At 41.3% G+C, this 20257-nt stretch overlaps 1 protein-coding gene across 2 annotated transcripts in view; it reads right to left on the bottom strand.

The window, feature by feature from the left end:
* ghra (growth hormone receptor a) overlaps positions 1-18765 on the bottom strand; it is a 307719-nt gene extending 288954 nt beyond the window's left edge. The window contains exon 1 of one of the 2 annotated variants that reach the window (XM_028805525.2): positions 18465-18765. The gene's annotated coding sequence lies outside the window, so the exon portion shown is untranslated. The remainder of the gene's footprint in view (positions 1-18464) is intronic. The other variant, XM_028805524.2, reaches the window with a different exon arrangement.
* Between the last annotated feature and the right edge of the window lie 1492 nt (positions 18766-20257).

The raw sequence follows: 20257 nt of genomic DNA, 5'->3' as shown, positions 1-20257 counted from the left end.
TGTCTTCCATGCTCATAGCAGCACTTCTAACACTGGCCTAAATGCTCACCTTGCCATCTTCTGCTGTTAAGGCCTGGAACGTCACTGTGATATTTACAGTGCTAATATCATCCACTTTTATATGAAGCTAGGATTTGGAGCTCATGCAGTCTTTTGTGGTTTTTCCTCTCTTCTGCTATGAACTTGGAATGAAGTGCTGTATCCTGCATATCCAATCCAGCACCCCCACAGGTAGTGGTTTACAAACTGGCATCTGATTAATCATAAACTAGTGCTCACCCTGAATAGCCCATTACAACCTTTATTTGAATAACATAACATTTGTTCACTTAAAGAACTCAATATTCTTTGGCAGATGCATAGAACGACATGGCTGACCTGAGACTGGGCCTCCCAAGATTTTTTCCATCTTTTTATTTTTAAACACACAGTAACAAGCAGGAAAAATGCTGTGAAAGGTTCCAGACAAAATGATCTGCACGCAGCATGTTGACATGGAATGTGGCCTAGTGAGGCTACAGCCAACACCTGCGTTCAGGAGGTCAATGAATACGTTTATTTCTGAACAAATTACAATATGCAAGCTTTCTAGACAGCTCCGGCCCCTTCTTCAGGCTGTAACAAGGGGCCTGAACTGCCCGGAAAGCTTGCATATTGTAATCTGTTCAGTTAGCCAATACAAGGTGTCATTTTGCTTGACTTTTTATTGCATTCATAATGGCTAACACGGTGCAACACCCTACTGCTACACACACAGTAGTATGGCAATGGTACCACAACAATAACAACCGGTCACCATTCTTTTGAATTAAATACAGTATACTGTAAGTTATGTATTGATTGTATTTAATATACTGAAAATTTTTAAAATATCTAGCCAAAATCTCTCTTAAATATTCTAATAAAAGTGCAGAAGAACAACATAGTTTGCGACATTAAAAATTAACTATTTAGATATAATCACTCACATTGGGGGATTTTTGACTATGTTGTGGTAGGATCTTAAACGGGCAGTTCATCATAGAAAACCTTCCAATGTGGCTGAATGAAAACAATTCTGAAGAGAAAAGTGGTTCAATTTCAAAGACTGATCCCCCATTACCAGAAGCATTGGATTGCAGTTCTTGCTGATAAAGGAGGCACAACCAAGTATAAGGTTTAGGGGGGCAATTACTTTTTCACATGGGTGATATGGGTGTTGGTGAACTTTTTTCTTTAGTAAATCAAATGTTTGTGTTTACTCAGGTTGTCTTTTGTATTATACTAAATTTGTTGTTCTAGGTTTGAACTTTTGTTCTCCTTGTGTCTGTGTTTTCCTTCAGGTGCTCCAGTTTTCCTCCTACATCCCCAAGGACTTGAAGGCTCGATGCACTGTGTGTGTGTGGTGGACTCGTGAGCTGCCATGAGCCAATTCCTGCCTTGCATTCAGTGCTACCAGAAGAAGGTCCAGCTGCACATGACTGAAAATTGGATGAAGCAGGTTTGAGAATGTTGTTATATTGTGCATGGCAAATGACAGCTTGGACAGCATAGATGGAAAGGTATGGAAATTATTAATCAAATTATGAATCATCCATTTGCTGAAGCTGCCCAAACCAGTTTTAGGAACCACAGCCAGTCAGAGCTACACTGGACACATGACAGTACGCAACACTGGAAGAGGTGCCAGTCAAACCACCTAGCATACTCAATCACACACAAAAACAAATAAATATAAGATGTGTACCTCATAGCTCCCTAACAAGTGACTTCCGTTTTTTCTGAAATCAAAACCAGAACTGTATAATGTTAACAAAATGACACGCCACTTCATAGATTACTTTAACTGTTATGCACATTAAAAATGACTAATTCCATTTAAAATGCTGGGATATACTTGTAATGAGATTATGACTACAAATAACAACACAAGCAAAGACAGGTCTGAAGCAATTAATTACTGCTTAAAATTCCTAAGTGAAAAGACTGAAAGTGCATTTGCAAATATCACTATGGTGTACCACAGACTACTTAAAGGGATTTCCATCGCCTGCATTTGTTGTACAGGAGTCAAACTCAAGTGTTTAAGCATGTCTAATGAATTATAACATAACTTTATCCAAACCACTTGATCCAATTCTCTAGAGGACAACAGCCTATCCAGGCAGCAGGAATCAGCTCTGGACATGGGGTCAGTCCACTCACTGCAGGGCCCACTCGACCACATCAGGCCAACTTAGAATCACCCTTTATAACCGAAAAAATGGGGACCTTTGGGATGTCAGAGGAAAAGCAGAACAACTTAAAGAAAAGGCCACACCGACAAAGGGTGAACATATGAACGCCACACAGAAAACAGCTGGATACAGGATTAGAACCTAAGACCACTGGATTCATGAGAAAGCAGCACTAACTATCACTGACCAGTGCTGTCGACAGGATGTCAAACTTATGTCAGCATTATAATTAGTAAGGAAGGTCACTAAATGTCAACAAATTAGCTAACTCTTTTACTGATTTTTCATTGAGTGGGCAGATGCCCCTTTTAGATGGGTACTGCCAGCCCCCCACCTAGCTATAGCCACGCCCATTAATGAATAGCTCACTGAAGAAACAATAAAGATGGCCGTCAGGCTTATTAGGCAGCTCAGAAGGTCTGGGTGAGAGAACAGTTGGGAAAATGATGAGAGAATGAAGAGGATGGACTGTACGTAATAATCTGTGAGGTGAATGTGGACAGCATCTACCAAAAGAGTTAATGAGAAGTTAAGCAAAATGACACCTTTTATTGGCTAACTGAATCAATAACAGGTTGTTTAGGGGCCTCAGTTGTACAATTTGCCTGAAGAAGGGGCCCAAGCTGCCTGGAAAGCTTGCATATTGTAATCTGTTCAGTTAACCAGTAACAGGCGTCATTTTGCTTGACTTCTCATTACATCCATAATGGCTAACACAGTACAAACACCCTAATACTCCAAAGGTGTTAAGTATGCCACACTCCTACTGGTGTATTTGGTCAACTGTTAATCATAAAACCAGCCCAAATAAAATCAGCACAGGTCTCTTGAACTTTCAGACCTGCTTGTATTACCGTACATGCTGAACAATGGCACCAAATGCTGCTAATTACAAGATGCTGTCTAGTGCCCCTCCTTAAAGGATTAATGGATCCCATCATTATAAACTCGAGGTCAACTGAACAACAAAACTGGAAGGCAATTTCTATGACTCAACCCTGAAAATAAAATACCAGCAAAGCAGCTTAGCACTTGAAACCCGTGGTGTTGTGGAAGACACAACATTAGAAAGCAATGGACTTTGTCCAGTTATCCAAATGCTGCAAATGATATGAATTTTCAGAAATATATTTCTATGTGCCTATCTAAATTAAATTGTGTGGAACAGTGTGGTGTGGTGTGGTGTGTTTTGTTATCGACAGTCCATTCTGGGCTAGATTTAGTGAGAGCTACCATGAGAAGGTCCTGTGAACTAAATAATAAGCAGATTCAGGCAAAAGTTCTTTTGTTCATATCTTTCTGTCCTCTGCATCTTGTTCTGTTACACCCATCACCTTCATGTCCTCTCTCACCACATCCATAAGCCTTGTCACAAATTACTCCTGACACTCTTCTTCACCCATTCCACCCTGCCTACACTGTCTTTTTCACCTCTCTTCCACAATCCCCATTACTCTGTACTGCTGATCCCAAGTATTTAAACTCATCCACCTTCACCAACTCTACTCCCTGCATCCTCACCATTCCATTGACCTCCCTCTCATTTACACACATGCATTCTGTCTTGTTTCCTACTAACCTTCATTCCTCTCTTCTCTAGAGCATATCTCCACCTCTCCAGGGTCTCCTCAACCTGCTCCCTACTATCGCTACAGATCACAATGTCCTCAGCAAACATCATAGTCCACGGGGATTCCTGTCTAATCTCGTCTGTCAACATGTCCATCACCACTGCAAATAAGAAAGGGCTCAGAGCTGATCCCTGATGTGATCCCACCTCCACGTTGAATGTATCCGTCACTCCTACCGCAGACCTCACCACTGTTACACTTTCCACGTACATATGCTGTACAACCCTTACATACTTCTCTGCCACTCCCGACTTCCTCATACAATACCACAGCTCCTCTCGAGGCACCCTGTCATATGCTTTCAGGCAGAAGATTTGTTTTTATCTAAACAAAGTGCATTTTGAATTAAACATTGTATCCCTTCACTACAAGCTTATAGATATTGCCAAAGTATACAGTACTTTTTTTGTATTTAAGCAAATACTTAATGGTTATAAATAACAAATGGCAAATAAATAAAATTATACAAGCTGAAACTGCTTTATGAGGATGGATCATAGTAAAAGTACAATAAGATCTTTTCAAAAACCTAAGGTGAGTGGATATGCATAGTGTGGCCGTGAGCACTGAAGTGGAGGGCATCCCCAGATCAAAGCATCGGGCAACTGTGTGTTAAGTATGTCTGCAATTTGCTCCTGTTTGACAATTTAACAACAACATTTATTTGTATAGCACATTTTCATACAAATAGTGTAGCTCAAAGTGCTTGACAAGCAAGACCAAGTAAGATTAAGGAATAATGTTAAAGAATAAGTAACAAAGAAAAAAAACAGTCTATAGAAGTCTATGCAATCTTAAAAAACAGGTAAGAGTAGAAGAGTAGCATCCTTATATACTGTACAATCTCATGATGTAAGTCTCTAAAGTGAAGTCCAGTGATAAGATCAGATGTACGGGAGGACAGAAAAAACAAAAAAAAAATTCCAGATAGGTGGGAGAAAAAAAAAAAAAAATCTGCAGGGGTTCCAAGGTCAAAAGACGACACAACTGTGTCTAAGAGCAGAAACGGTCCATTTATCACCTGTGGGCAAAGGCTGCCTTTCTAATGAAATGCCGATGTTCTCACAGTTTACCCTTCTTTATTAGATTATCCCACAGTTAGAAACTGTCAGGTTTGCTCAAACAAAATATTTTTTTCAGTGCAAATGGAAGTTTTAGATTTAATGATGATGAATAAAAAATGAAAATATATAATTTTATTGTGGCAAAACGATTTTCTGTGAATCTGCATCTCGATCAGCAGGGTCACACATGCCCAGACAATAAAAGCAAGTTGTTTCGATAAGTAGGATGTAATGGTAGAGTAAATATCTTTGCTCAGGTTTTCATGCTGTCCTTCATCATTCGATTAAAAACAGGAGTGAGGCGATCCTGCATAAGTCGCTTCTTTTCATTATCCTTAACTAAAGTGGAATGGCGTCTGGCATTGCAACTGTGTCTAAGAGCAGAAACGGTCCATTTATCACCTGAAAGAAGGTTTTCTAATGAAATCGATTTTTGAAGCTTTAATCCGTTCATATAGCCTTGATGACTCCTATCATTAGTGTTGTAGTGTTTGTGTATTTTTTACACTGCTGCTCAGTTTTTAAATTAACATTTTAATTGGTACTGTTTGATTACATGTTAGCAATCCCTGATGCTCTTATTCAATCTTCAAATTTTGCCATCAAAACAAAAAAGTCTTTGTGACTAGTAGGGGACATTACAGTGCAACAAACCCCAGACACAACTGTACAGACACAAGTCCTGGGTTCAAACTTAAGGTTTATTAACTAAAATATATACAAAAAAGCTTCAGAAGTGGCCTAAACACAAGTGTTCTTCTCCTTCTGCTCCTCCAGGTGAGCTTTGCCCTTCTTCCATCCGACTCCAACTCGTCTGGATGAGGTTGAGTGGCTTTGTTTATCTACGACCCGGGGGCACTTCTGGTGCTGGGGCATAGTCAGTTGGAAGCACTATTGGGTCATACAGAAGACGCACAAAGTAGGGATCACAGGTTCCTGCATTACCCATGAAACACAACTAGGCTCCCCCATGGGACTACAGTTCCACAGTATGCCTTGATGGGTGTCCATACAGGTAGCATCACCTAGGGATGCTGCTACCTAGCATGTTGTGGGGATATGTAGCCCTAACAGGTTGTCTCCCTCTGTCCTCCCATCGTACTGGCCTCCTGGTCGGGTAAGGGTCTTCGATCCATCCCTGCCAAGAAGCCAACATGCCCTGCTACATATTCACATCCTTTATCGATCTTCTGGCAAGGGCAAGGAACATCCTATCCTTCTTCATGCCTACTTACTGCTATGGCATCCTGGCCAGGTAAGAGGTCGGAACCCATCCTGTATGAGATGCAAGCTCATGCATGCCGTCCATCACATCTGATACATCAGGTTTTGCTCAAATAAGGGGCGTGTGACTGTGGTGTGCCAGTTAACCGTCCACTGGAGCAGGCCCACCTCCAGTTACTCCACATTTCCCTACAAATTTATGAGAGTGTCCCATGATAGATGGGCAGCTCATTCAGCATTAGTTCCTACCATAAGTGTAGCTTGGTTTCAAATTCAAAAAGGGCCAATTTTCCAAAATGTCTTTTCCCATTCTTGTCTTGCTCAATTAGCCTGCAGTTAGAAGCATTTCTGTATACAGACTGGGGGCCTGATAAGCTACATTGTACCCAATGATGCTGGGACCTGCTCAGGCAACAAAACCAACTACTGTGCCACTGTTTAAACAAGATGTGACCCAACCTGCCCCATTCTGAAATTACCATTAACACATTTAGTAAGGAACACATCTATTTCATGGGAATCCCCATACAGATAAATGACTTGTGAGCTCAAGGACAGTGTGCCAATCCCACGTAGGCAGTTATCAATCTCAGAGATTAACCCACACCCCAAAAGCACTGTGGGACCTTCACGATTGCTAGTATTTCTAAGTTAAATATTCAACTATGCTCTGTTTTTTCTAAAAGGTCACTCAAAAACAATTCTCAGCATCCACTCAATATTTCGAAACACTCGTGCTAGCCCCTCAGGAAGGAGCATTAAACCGCCGACTGTCTTCTTTATGACCTTTGTTTTGGCTCATAACTAAATGCTTGGGATAAACAGTTGGATACAAAAGACGGCATTCACATATTGTGACATGTGTTTTGCAATTTACATGAAAATGGTGCGAAAGCCAACTGGCCACAAGAATAAAGGCAACACTAGCTGAAAAACAGCTTTCTATTACTTTACAGTGTCAAAGAGCATAGTAATGGGCACGCTGCGGGAGCCGGATCCAGAGGGGATGCCAGGGCATCACAGGGCACACTCATGCACACAGCCACTCAAAATGGACCAATTTTCAGGATGTTTGAGAAAACCTTGCAAACAGAGAGAGAGAAGGTTCAACCATTTATTGCACAAGCTTAGTCTAATTTTAGGGAGAGGACCCCAGTTCTAGTTCCCATGCCTCTAACATTCATTAGACAGATCAACTTCATCTGCACATCAGTGGGATGTGGAAGGAGAACACGGGTACGGACAGAAAGAGCAAACTTCATTCAATCCAAAACAGACATTTTTTCAAATTTGTGCCTGATATGGACTGCTCTTTATTTTATTTACATTTTACCAGAAGAGGCAACATATGAAGCAGGCACAGCTAATCACTATGTCACATTTTCAGCTTGGAAACGGCCATAAGTTCATATGAGTGTCAATCTGAAGAAGTAAATCATTAGGAGAGAAAGGTGTATAGAAGGTATGCAAAAAATTCACTCTCAGAGCATACCTGGTAGCATTGTGTAAAAGGACAGAAATTAGACCTGGACTCACACTCACACCTGCGGGACCACCAAACGCACATGAAGAGAACAACAGAACATGACAACACACATGAGGAGAACATGCAGACCCCACTAAGGTCCAAAACCAGGTGTGAAAGTTGAACTCAGGACAGTGGTTCTGTGAGACATAAGCACTAGATTGCTGCCCAACAGGCAAAATATTGACATCAAAATTATTATCTCTCTATTATAAAAAAAAAATCTTGGAAGGAGACGAGACGTGATTGACTCAGACAGACACCTTCACATCCCGCGAGATGAGTCTTCGTGCCAAGAGATGTAACCACATCCGGGGCCGGAAGTCCCACGAGACAAGAGCTTATGCAAAGAGATTTGGAAAAGTGCTGCCCACATAACCACGCACACGGTTCAATTTTTCTCAGTTGTGTGAATGCTTTTGTCAGAAACATTTCTTGTAGAGAGAAAGAAACAATATTCACTTACAGGCAGTTATACGTTGCGTATTCACGATGTAATTCCAAACACGTAATCAAAATTCAATGTGATATTGATGAGAAGGTAAAAGCGAACAGAGATCGAATATATGGACATAGGTGATATGAGAGAAGTGCACCGCACGAGATACAGATCACACGGCATGGCAGCAGCAGCAATCCAGCAGCTGATCGGGCAAAGAGGAGGTAAAAAAAAAACTTTGTGTTTCCTATTGTATCACAGGTTAAGGTGTCGGAGGAGTGACTGCGTCTCCTTGAGGTGCGTTCAGCCCCCCGCTTCACAACGCGAGCGCCAGAGACGCGAAGTGGCTGGCGTGTAGTGCATGTTTGGGGCTTGTTTAGGGGGGTTTGGCGAGCGAAGCAAGAAGGGGGCAAAGCCCCCTAGTAATATATAACATTTTAAACCTATCAGTACATTATAGACGCTGGAGCCTATTCTGGAACTGTTGGTCCCACTGACACACTGATCCATACTCAGATGTAGCAAACGTAGAATTCTAAGTAAAATCGTGTCCGAATAACTGTCCATAATTTGTGTTGGCAGGATGATTAGCATTGCTGCCTCACAGCAACAGGGACCCTGGGTACCACTGCCAGCCTTCTCAGTTCTGTGGCGCACTTGTAATGCCCTCCCTACACCCCAATTTTAAGGTGAACAGATTAGGAATACTGGAGACTCGGACTCGGGTTTCTGTGGTGTATTCCATCTTAGATGACACCTGTGGCGGACAACCAGGGCCCTTGCCCAGCTGGGAAGCCTCCACGATGGAAGGGCCGGGGGAGGTAATGCTCTGTCCACGCTAGGTGGCAGCCCCCCTGGGTTGCAACGGTGCCTGGGACTCCTACAGGACTCCATGGGAACTGGAATTTGATACAGCCCTTATGGGCAGCTCTTCCACCACACCCAGAAGTGCTGCCGGAAATGTGTCAACGAGCACCTGGAGCACTTCTGGGTGCCTTATAAAAGGGGTCAGCAGACACTACTCAGTGAGACAAAGTTGGGAGAAGGAAGACGAAGCTTTCTGGGAATAGTGGAGGAGAAGAGAAGGAAGAGAGAGAAAAGGAGAAAAATTGTGTTGTGCTGTGTGCTGGGGACAGTGTTTGGGAACAGGGAAGAGGTTTCCCACAAGAGAAAAAGAAAATAAAAAGCGTGCGTGCTTGCACTTGTGCCTCCTGCATCTGTTTGTGTCGGGGTTGTCTTTCACACACTGTAACCATTAACTTCAACTAATAATAAATATCAGTACAGGACTTGCCAAAAAAAAAAAATCCAGTATTAAGAAGGCAGACATTTACATTGAATAAAAGCAGTCAAAGTTAGAATTATAACAGATGGAACACAATATTAGTATTCAATGAGAGCACAACTCTGCTCTGAGGCATGAAAACAAAGAGCCTCACAATAAGGTGCAGGAATAAGACAACATCTACTGAACACTGCAACATTCAAAAAAGTGATAGAACCAAAACTAATTCTAAAGTTTAAATAATGATAAACATAGTAAGACTCAGCATAAATCCAGAGTAAGTATATTCTTGGTCACCTTGATCTATCTATTTTATAAACCTACTCATTCCAATAATGAGTCACAGATAGCCATTGGGAGAACAAACCCTGAATGGGGCACCAGATCACCACAAGCCACTTCAAAAAAAAAAAAGTAATGCACCATCCATTCCTTTATAAAAACAGTTTTATATTCCAGGGTCAGGAAGATGAAATCTACAAAGACAGCACTGGGTGCTGAGAGAGAACAAGCGCTGAACTTTAAAACAGAGGATGCAGACCAACTAATGTGGAACATCTACAATGTGTATAAGGATACAAGGAGAAGATACTGCTCCACCAAGAAGGCCCTCCAGCACTGAACTGAAAGCTACCTGCTGTACCTGTAAAGAGTGCGGCTCGGTGTTATTTGGTCACATCTGTCTCACAACTGGGCAATCGGACACACTAAGGTTCAACAGTCTAAACCTGCCATTTCCAAATTTCTTTAAACTTTTCACTATGAAATTACCTTCCACATACTCTTTCTTCATGTTGATCAATGAGTTTGTTTTCCAAGTCTATAGATTATGTACAACCTTTTCTATTTAGGTGATTTTTTGATGAAATTATTTTTTTCTTTTGTCACACGTGTGCACTTGGGGACAGCTTATGGGCTCAGATAATTGTCATTTCCCACTTGATCACTAGAGGGTGCTGTTGATGATGCTTTTTCTCTTCCCAGATCAACAGCCATAACATCTCGGGCATCAATTCCAGTGTCCGGCTACCTGGACCCACCTCTTCCTGCCAGAAGTCCATAAAACCTGAAGTTCCGCCATCTTGAGCAGTCTACTTTGAGACTCACATCGATACGATGTGTTCTTTTAACGTGCTTTGAACATCCGTTTTGTTTTCATTACACGGGGTTATCCTTCAGGTGCCCCATAGATTTATGTCTCTTTCATTACTCTTTCTAATAAAATTCATACTGTCGATACTTTACATAAGGTAGCGATCCTGTGAGACAAGACCAAGTGGATTATTATAGTGTCATCAGAATTTAACTGAGAACACTGTAGATGATGTCCAGATGTGGGAAAGTCCAGTGGGCTCAAAAGATGTGTAGGGAGTTGGAGGGGGAAACCTGTCACACTCAGTGATGAGCAGAAGAGACGTCATCATGAAGGCAAGTGTGGGAAGAGAAGGCACAACCATCTTTTTTTAATGTAGCCCCCTTAATAAGCCAGTGTGAAAGCATGAAAGCAAGTCTTGACATGGTGGCTACCTCAGGCACCAGAAAATAAGACCACGTTCTGCAGAATTCAATTAACCATGTCATGCAAAGCCCGGAGCTACAAAACAACAGAGGCCATATCTGTAAGGAGCAAAGGTGTATTACTAAGCGATATTTGAAAATATGTGAATGTACACAATAAGACAGAATAGCATTCAGGCACACCAGAAGCAGCCATTTGAAAGCTATTAAAAACATCTCCAGTTGTATATTAGAAAAAAGGTGACATATTTGAAATTGTAACATCTTTAAGTACTTCAAATCTAATAATTAAGCAGCTATTAAAGAAGGCTTTATTCTTCTATGGGCCCTCTGTTAACTCTGTCGTGTAGAGATTTATGCGACAATTACAGTCGCAGCAAAACTCCAATTAATGGCCACTCTTTCACATGCAATGCTTCCTCTATTCTCATCATTTCCTTTCTCATCTTTTGTACTTTATATCGCCAGAAATAGTTTGCATGTTTGTGATGACATCCATATTTTTTCATTTGCACTAGCAACGATTCCTTTAAATTACTTTGGTGTTCAAATCATCTACTGGGTTATACAGTAGTTACATTCATTTCCTTAGCAACTTAGAAAAGAGGTCAACAATAAGAAACGTCAGTCTGGAGGACTGTTTAGGAACCAGTGATACAGGATAAGGTTACAAATTTAAAAAATGTCAACTAGTTACAACTACTGGGTTACAAAAACCAAACAGGAACCAGTTAGACAGAAATTCCCCAAACAAGACAGTCTTCAAATGCTCCTGAAACACGTTGAGGCTGTCAGAATTTCAAATGGAGGTGGGCAGCTTGCTCCACCAGCTGGGAGCTACACATAACAAGAGTCTGGATTGAGATACAATGCCATGCAGAGGTGGCATCACCAGACAATGTTCATCAGCTGACCTGAGTGATTTAGAAGGACCACACACATGTTTCCATATACTGTAGATCGGTCTAGACCCTTCGACCATTCTGTAGGCAAGCATCAAAGATTTGAACCACTACAAGGAACCAATGTAGTGATTGTGTGCTCATCTCGGCTGGCTGAATCCCAGACGTGCCGCTGCATTTTGAATCATCTGCTACGGCTTGGTGACACATGCGGATACACACCTGCCAGCAGAGAGTTGCAGCAGTCCACCCATGGCAAGAGCAAAGCCTGGACCAGGAGAAGTGAATCATGCTTTGTCAGTTATGGTCTGATCTTGTGGATGTTGTATAAAGTGAATCAGCAAGACCAAGAGACTGCTGCAACATGGTCAGTGAAGGACCCCTCTTTACATCCATTACTCTGGGTGAAAAAAAAAAAAAAAAATCACCCAACCACCCATGCACCTTATCATGCTGCTCTATTCATTGCAGGTCACTGATAGCTGAAGCCCACCTGACATAACCGAGACCCAACCCTGAATGGGATGCCAGTCTATCATAGGCCACTCCTAAAATTAATAAGTAGCTGTGTAAGCCCGTGCTATAAAAAGCCTGGGGTCTTAGAAATTTAAGGGCGGAGTGGTGGCTCTGAGGCTAAGGATCTGTGCTGGTATCCAGAAGGTTGCCAGTTCGAATCCCCGTCACTGCCAAAAGAGATCCTACTCTGCTGGGCCCTTGAGCAAAACCCTTAACCTGTAATTGCTCCAGGGCACTGTACAATGGCTGACCCTGCGCTCTGACCCTGAGGGGTATGTGAAAACTAACAAATTCCTAACAAAAGAAATTGTATAAAGTGAAATAAAGAAAAAAAAAAAATCAGAAAAAAAATTGAAATGTAGTGATGTCAGGTAATTGAAAGGAGCTACTCTGGGCATCTCTCTCCTAGGAAGATTCGTTCTGCCGATGTGCTCGCCTCGCTTCTGTATTAGCCACTAAGCTAGTGATTCTTTCTTCTGAGGTTTTGTTTTGCTGACATGCTGACATGCTGGCCTCACTTGCGTATCCTCGGAGGTGCAGCCCTTATCCAGACTCCACTTCTCACTCCTGGGACGGACAGACACACACACTTCCACGCGTAGGCGTTTATATATAAGATAACTAAGATATGAAATAAACATACAAAAAACATGAACAGGAGTCAAGTCAAATGTGCTGCAGATTGTGAGGAGCTAACTGCTAACAGAGTCTGACAGAACAAATGTCTGTGTTTGAATCATAAGTAATATTATTACAAATAGTTTTTTTTGCTCATTTTTAGATATTTTGGAACAGCACTGGGACACCTTGCTACAACTTGCTGCCTCACAGATTCAATGTGCTGGGTTTAAATCTTTGTACTAGATGTGATGGAGTTTTCATGTTCTTCCTGTGTCGATGTGGATTTTCCTCCCGCATTACCAAAGATCAATCAGAAAGGTTGCCGGTTCGAATTCTGTAAACGCCAAAAGTGACTCTACTTTGTTGGGATCCTTGAGCAAGGCCCTTAACCTACAATTGCTCCATCCTGGGTATGACGTTAATCTGCATCCAGCCCTGCAAGTAGGCCCTCCAACCTGCAAGGAAAAACCTGGGGGTTGGTGGCAGAATTGGCACTCCGGCCACCATAAAAAAACTCACACTGGTTCCATTCCATCTGAACTAGTGTGGTGCTGAGGTGTTACCCGTTGCATGGCTGGACTTGGGTCTTAATCTGGGATCCTAAGGTGGTTTGTCATGTGGTGGGTGCGGCAATGCGCTGTATAAGGGCCTGCTCCTAACCTCTCTCTCTCTCTCTGTTACCAAAGATGTGTATATTAAGTTAGTTTACAATTCCAAAATGGCTTTATGTGGGTTGGTGTCACTGGGCCCTGAGATGGGCTGGCACCCTGTCCAAGGCTGATTGCTGCCTTGCTGCCAATGTTGCTCACATAGGGTCCAGCCCCCTGCAACCCTAAATTGAGTCAAGCTTGTTTGAGAATCTTCATGTTACACTACATTGCATATCACCATTTTATTAAAATATTTTTTCTAAATACCTTAAACAATAACTGAAATTATCCATTCTTTAATTTATGATATGGAGTGGTTCAGATTTTTTCCATTTTATTGAAGTCACACTCTTAAAAATAAAAGTGTTTGAATCCATAGCAGGTACCATCAATAGCCAGACAACACATTTGTGAAATACCAACGGTTTGTGATTTTAAAAGGACTCTTGCTGCATTTAATAACCAAGGCTAAGCGCAGGTTTTCTTGATCTATTCATGTCCTGCTAGGCAGCCTACTGCACATTAAAGATTTCTGTTTTGTCCAGATATTCAGAGGCCAAAGAACCAGTTATATATGCAAGGAACAATCTCAGAATGAAATGACTCTTTGTCAAACAATGGTCCTGTGAGGAAACACACAACCCACAGCATTATTTGAAGAGAGCGCTGGGTCACCGACAGTACAAATTTATCCCTGCTGCATGGGACACAAGAAAGGAATCAGCCCTGGACGGGACACTGGGCCACCTCAAAGCACCCTCAGACCGGCTGAGGTCAGAGTCTCCAATTAATCAAACCTTTAGGATGCAAGAAGAAAATGGAGTATCCATAGAAAACTCAGAGATTAATGTGGACTGTACCCAGGCCTGTAGTGCTGTAAAGCATCTATAGTTACGTGCCTATAATTTCATATACAGATATCCTGTAAGTTACTGACAAAATAAGATCTCTTTTAAGACTAATCCATGATTAGGCATCTTCCAAGTAGATCACATTAAATGTAACAACTTCTGAGGAAGCATACTGAAGGATTTTGTAAAATTCTGCTCATGCAATATTTATGCTCATCCATGCCCTAATTCTGAAAAGTATTACAGCAGAGGATTATGACTTTAGGCAAATGCAAGTTAAGCAAAAGTGATGAAAGGAGAGGCCTTGTAGCTCCCACGTACGGACCTGACACATTCTCTACTCGCGCGTTTTCTCCAAGTGGTCAAACACGTGTTAGTGCCCGCAGTGTGACTGTGTAAGTGTGTACCCTGCAACAGACTGGCATCAGTTTCTGCCTTACGGTCATTGCCCCTGGGTCAGCTCCAGCATGGCATATTTACCAATCCTTAATATTTACATTTCTAAATTCACGGCATCAGTGCCTGTCTGTGACTTGCAGTGAACCCAGCTGCCGTTGTCTCTGCCATTGGTGTTCTTTGTAAACTGCACAGCAACATATCCAGGGTTAAATTTAACTCCTGTTCTGCCAAATTAACCCTTAGGAGTGTGTATATGGGCACAATGTCCTCATATATACTCTAAACATCAAGTGTTAAACAAACTCGAGCAATTGTGGTGTGAACTTAAATGATGCGAGCAGATCAAATTAAATATTCCCTGATACTTAGTTTATTGAAATGCTAATCATGTTCACAAACAAACTGTGCTTAACATAGGGACTTTTAAAGTAAACCCTTTCCCAAAGCATATTTTAATACTTCTGCACAGCACTTTTTATATTAACATTATTTTATTATTATTTTTATTTATTTTACTACATGTCAAATGGCCAATACGTTCCTTTAACATGTAGTGCACATTTATGACATTCTTCATTTGCTAAAGGCCCTGAGTGAGGCATTCTGCAAATGGCTGTGGTGAGATACTACTGTCTGCTCTAAGCCTGGGTTGTATATAGTGCCTTTCACAACAACATCCCAATAGCATTTAGGAACAAACTCTGACTTTTAGAGTAAATAGTGTATTTGGCAAGTAGCATTTCTTAATCCTTGCTGTTATTGAATATACAACATTAATTTTGACTAGTCAATTCTTCTCAATATCCGAGAAGTAGTCCTCAATACATCCTTTTTTTATGTAATAATACATTAATAATTAACTTTAATCATTTTATGCCATATTAATATTTGTGATTCAGATGCACTATATTTTAAATATGGTCTTTTACAACAAAATATCATCTTAATTTATAAACAAGTCTTTTAAAGTCATTATATATCTGGCAAGAACCATTTCTTAATCCTTACAGTTATTAAATCTACAACATTACTTCTGACTAGTCAGTTCTCCTCCACATCCTACAAGTAGCCCTGAATACTTCTTTACTCTTTATGTAATTAAATATAATATTTGTGATCTAATCACACTATATTTTACATAGTCTTTTAAAACAAAACATCATCAATCTTATTTATAAGCAAATTGGATTTTATATAATGCCTTAAAGTCAATAATATGTCTAGCAAGCACCATTTCTTAATCTACAACATTACTTTTTAACTAGTCCATTCTGCATTTTGCCAGGAGCACAGATCAAACATTTCCTTCTTTTTATTTAATTAATTATAACATAGGTGGTTCAGTAAAAGTAAATGGTATATTTGGCAAGTGACATTTCTTCATCCTTACCGTAATTAAATATACAACATTACTTTTGGCTTGTCGGTTCTCCTCCACATCCTACAAGTGGCCCTCAATACTTTCTTCTTTATGTAAGTAAATATATTCATAATCTAATCACACTATATTTTACATACTGTCTTTTATAATAAAACAGCATTATAATTTATAAACAAACTGGATTTTATATAGTGCCTTTTAAAGTAAACAATATATTTGGCAAGCACTGTTTCTTAATCCTTACTATTACTAAATATACAGTAACATTACTTTTCAACTAGTCTAATTTATATTATACGAGGAGCTCAGATCAAACATTTCCTTCTTTTTATTTAATTAGATACAACATTTGTGATTCGGTAAAAGTAAATAATAGATTTTACAAGTGACTTTTCTTCACTTTTACTGTTCCTGCATATTATATACACAACATTACTTCTACCTGGTCAGTCCTTACCCGAGTTTATACTAAAATTTGCCCGCATGCCATACTTTGTGCCATTTAATTGCCTTTTTCAGTTACATGAAGGTTCTGAATGAGGCATTCTACAAGTAGCTCTGCTATAAAAATTCACTTTACACTTCATGCACTGTCCATATTTTCTCTCGATGCCCTTTCAGTCCTTCTGCTTGACCACTGGATCAAGCACAGCCCATCAGTATATTACTAACTATAAGGCATCATTCTTGAAACATTCAATGCCTTTCCGTGATTTCTTCTGCGGTTTGCACATAATCACGATTGACTGCCAAGTTCTTTTTCAGTTTTTAACTACGTGAAGGTTTGCGCCCAGTGGTGCCCTGATAGTTGCCAACTTCTCCAAACCCTGACATGGATAAGAATGCTGGGAAGTGGATTGATGGATGGAAATAACAACTTTTGTGCATTTGCATTGCACGTTATGCTTTCTTGTTTTTTATGTATTAAAACATTGGCGATTCAGTAACTAACTGTATTTCTCGGAGGGTCTTTTACAATGAACATTGCCGAAAGCTCCTTCCTTACTGACATGTCGCCGCTCTTGCTCAGCTCCGTCCGGTACCTACAATAAGCCGCGAGTACCGAACCTTTCGCTCATTTGGCTCCATTTTGAAGGCACCCACGCTTCTGCACGAGACATTTGGCTTGGAGCTCAGACTGGCCTCTCATTTTTTGATTAATCAGTGCCTGTCACTGCCGAGACGACCCCACGTGTTATAATGTCGGGTTGTCGATTTCTGACACTTTTCATCTTAATTCATTCTGCAGTTCTGCAGACAGGTCTGACCACATGTTTAAACTCCGCCAGGCTTTTTAACGTCCCAGTTTTCAAATACTCTCCAAGCAATGGACAGAAACGTTGTATTTTTGTAGCGCATACAGTTCTAACATTACTAGGTATTTTTTTTTACTCTCCACGTGAACTGCCTGAAGTGCAAGTTCAACATCCCGATTTCTCGTCTGCTCTTTCTAAAGTTTTGATTTTGTACTCGAACTTTATTACATGGCTGGAAGGCAGTGCCCTTTACCCCCGTCTCAGACTTTCGCAGAAGTTGCCCCCGTGTTGACGAAGGCGCCGAGGCTCATTGCACAAGCGGCCAAAGTCCACGGGTGTCATATTTCTGGAGGTCCCGTTTCTTTTAGAGCGCTCACGTGAACTCATACTTATTCCTGGACCAACTCCGATGCTCCTTTCGCACCTTTCAAAACAATATGGGGGCTAATTACGATGTGTTTTCACTCCACGCGTTTGTCAAGACAGCAATTAGAGTCTTAAAGTGCACTCTAAAAGTTCTGGTCCATGCTGCAAATGGCAGCTTTGGGACGAAAACTTTACCTGCTACCAGCTGTCAGGACAAAGCAACTCAAATGAACTTGTTGATTCCACTGTTTCAGTGTCTCTCCCCAGTGAAGATTCCGCCCCCGGTTATTTCTAGCGATCGCCGCTATTCATTATTAAGACCCATCAGCCCTGACTTATGCCTCTCAGCCGAACCCCAAAACCCAAGTTAGCGGTGCTCATCTCCTCATTTCATGGCAAACAGTTTCTTCCAGATGGTCTGCTGTTGCTACTTCACGTATAAACTACTTGTGCCAAATATACTTCTGAACAGAAAACACACACACGTTTGAGGAGCTGCTCCCACTCTTCGCCACAAACGGGCGTAGATCGGATTACCACGAAGAAGAAAAAAACGCACTCATACGCACAAGCTCCGGTTTAGCCGAATGTCAAAAAATGGCATCGCAGCAAGCATTTACCTTTTCGTGGAGTTATCCAGTCTGCATAAAAATCGGGAAAATGTCTTGGAGACGCAATAATCCTCGGTTGCGACTGCACCAGGATCACAGTGGTATATCCCTCTCCAAGCGCCCCCCTTTAGGAGGCGGCGAAGGCGAGCCCGACTCTGCTTTTCCAGTCGAGAGGTTGAAAATGTCCTTTAGAAAGACGTTTCATTACCGCCAGCAGTAGAGTGGCCTCTGCCATGAGTCTCCCACTTCGCGTATCCTGCAGTCCCAGTGTAATAAAGAGTGCCCTCCGATACGCAGGATTGAGAAATAGAAAGCATTCCTCTGTGCCTTGGCTCTGTGTCAGCCAGCAGGAAAATAAATCCCAGTGCGCCCTCTGCCGGCTGATATGCTAATTGACGTGTGCTTGAATGGGAGAGCGAGCTTCGGCTTTAGGACTTAGCGGGTTGGAAACAGTGCAGGCAACGGGGTCGAAGGCTGAAGACACGTAAAATGTGATGCGATCAATAAGGATCTTATAGAAAAAAAAATGAATGAAACCGATAAGGCCCGAGGAACAATAAGCAGTGTTTACACCAATAATTGCTTTCAAAGCAGGACAGCTTTGTCAAGTGATTGCTGTAATAAATCAAATCACCAGGATAATGAAAACCATGGTCTCAGCACCCTTTCATTACATTTGAATGAACCTATATTAAATGTGGTGCTGTCCTCCTATTAATTCCTTGATCCAGCCATCCACTCACTTTGGAAGCTGATTTTAATCTAACATTATAAAAAAAAAAAAAAACCGGTTTGGAGGCTGAGCCTATCCCTGCATCATTAGGTGCAAAGCAGGAATCAATCCTTGGATGTACTCTCATACTCACAAGGACCAATTTAGGAATTGGGAAAAATCAAGAAAGAATGGAAGAATAGCTTTATTAGGAATAATCTGAATGGGAAATATATTTTAAAATGTACAGTGATTTTGACTAGAAGATTCTGCCACTCAAGTCAGCACCCTCAAGGCCAACATGATACATAGGAATGTGTATAAATCAGCTGGGCATTAGGATCGACTGGACAATTGTACAGGAGATACACATCACACTGAGGTCCTAAAAAAATCTGGTTAAGGTTTGGTGCCATGGGCAGAGTTTAAGAGGGGTCTGGATCCCCCGACAGATGCACTATGTTACTAAAAGAAATCTGCAATGAAAGGTACCGTTTTCTTCAAAATCACTTTTTTAAGCTAACGTAAATATGTTAAAAATTTACAAAAATGATAATTAAATCCATCGTATCTTAAGCAGCTCTCTCTTGCAAGCCGCCTATTCTTACAGCAAGGTGCCATTCTGTACGACTTCAATGATGGATTAGTTTACTCTTACAGTTTTAGCTTGAGGGAGGTCACTTCAGCTTGTATGTTATTTGTTTTCCTGACTAGAGGGATTCGTCCTCTGCTCGCTTTGTTCGCCAACCCCTGGGGACGGGTGCTAGACACCCACTATCTTGTGGCTGAGCTGCTCGAAGGGTGTTGGGGCACCTCTCCGTTAGAGAAAGTAATTGTGTTTAAAGAGTTGCTACATATAGGAGAGTATGCGGGGCGCAGGAGGAAGACAGTCTGGCCCTTAGTTAGATAGAAAATCAGCTACTTGAGTATTTCACTACAACTGTCTATGTTTTTTATCAGCTTTTGCCGCTGTTTTCTATTGCCATCTAAAATTTGATGTTCTTGGATAGATAATTTGCTTTTCTGCCTTGCCATTATAACCGACTGAGTTGAAGGGCGAGTTAGCACTGAGTGTGTCACAGGGTGGTAT

Source organism: Erpetoichthys calabaricus, chromosome 7, assembly GCF_900747795.2.
Source record: "Erpetoichthys calabaricus chromosome 7, fErpCal1.3, whole genome shotgun sequence".
NCBI classification, from domain to species: domain Eukaryota; kingdom Metazoa; phylum Chordata; class Cladistia; order Polypteriformes; family Polypteridae; genus Erpetoichthys; species Erpetoichthys calabaricus.
The sequence above is the reverse complement of the archived record's forward strand: the minus strand, read 5'-3'. Positions and strand labels throughout refer to the sequence as shown.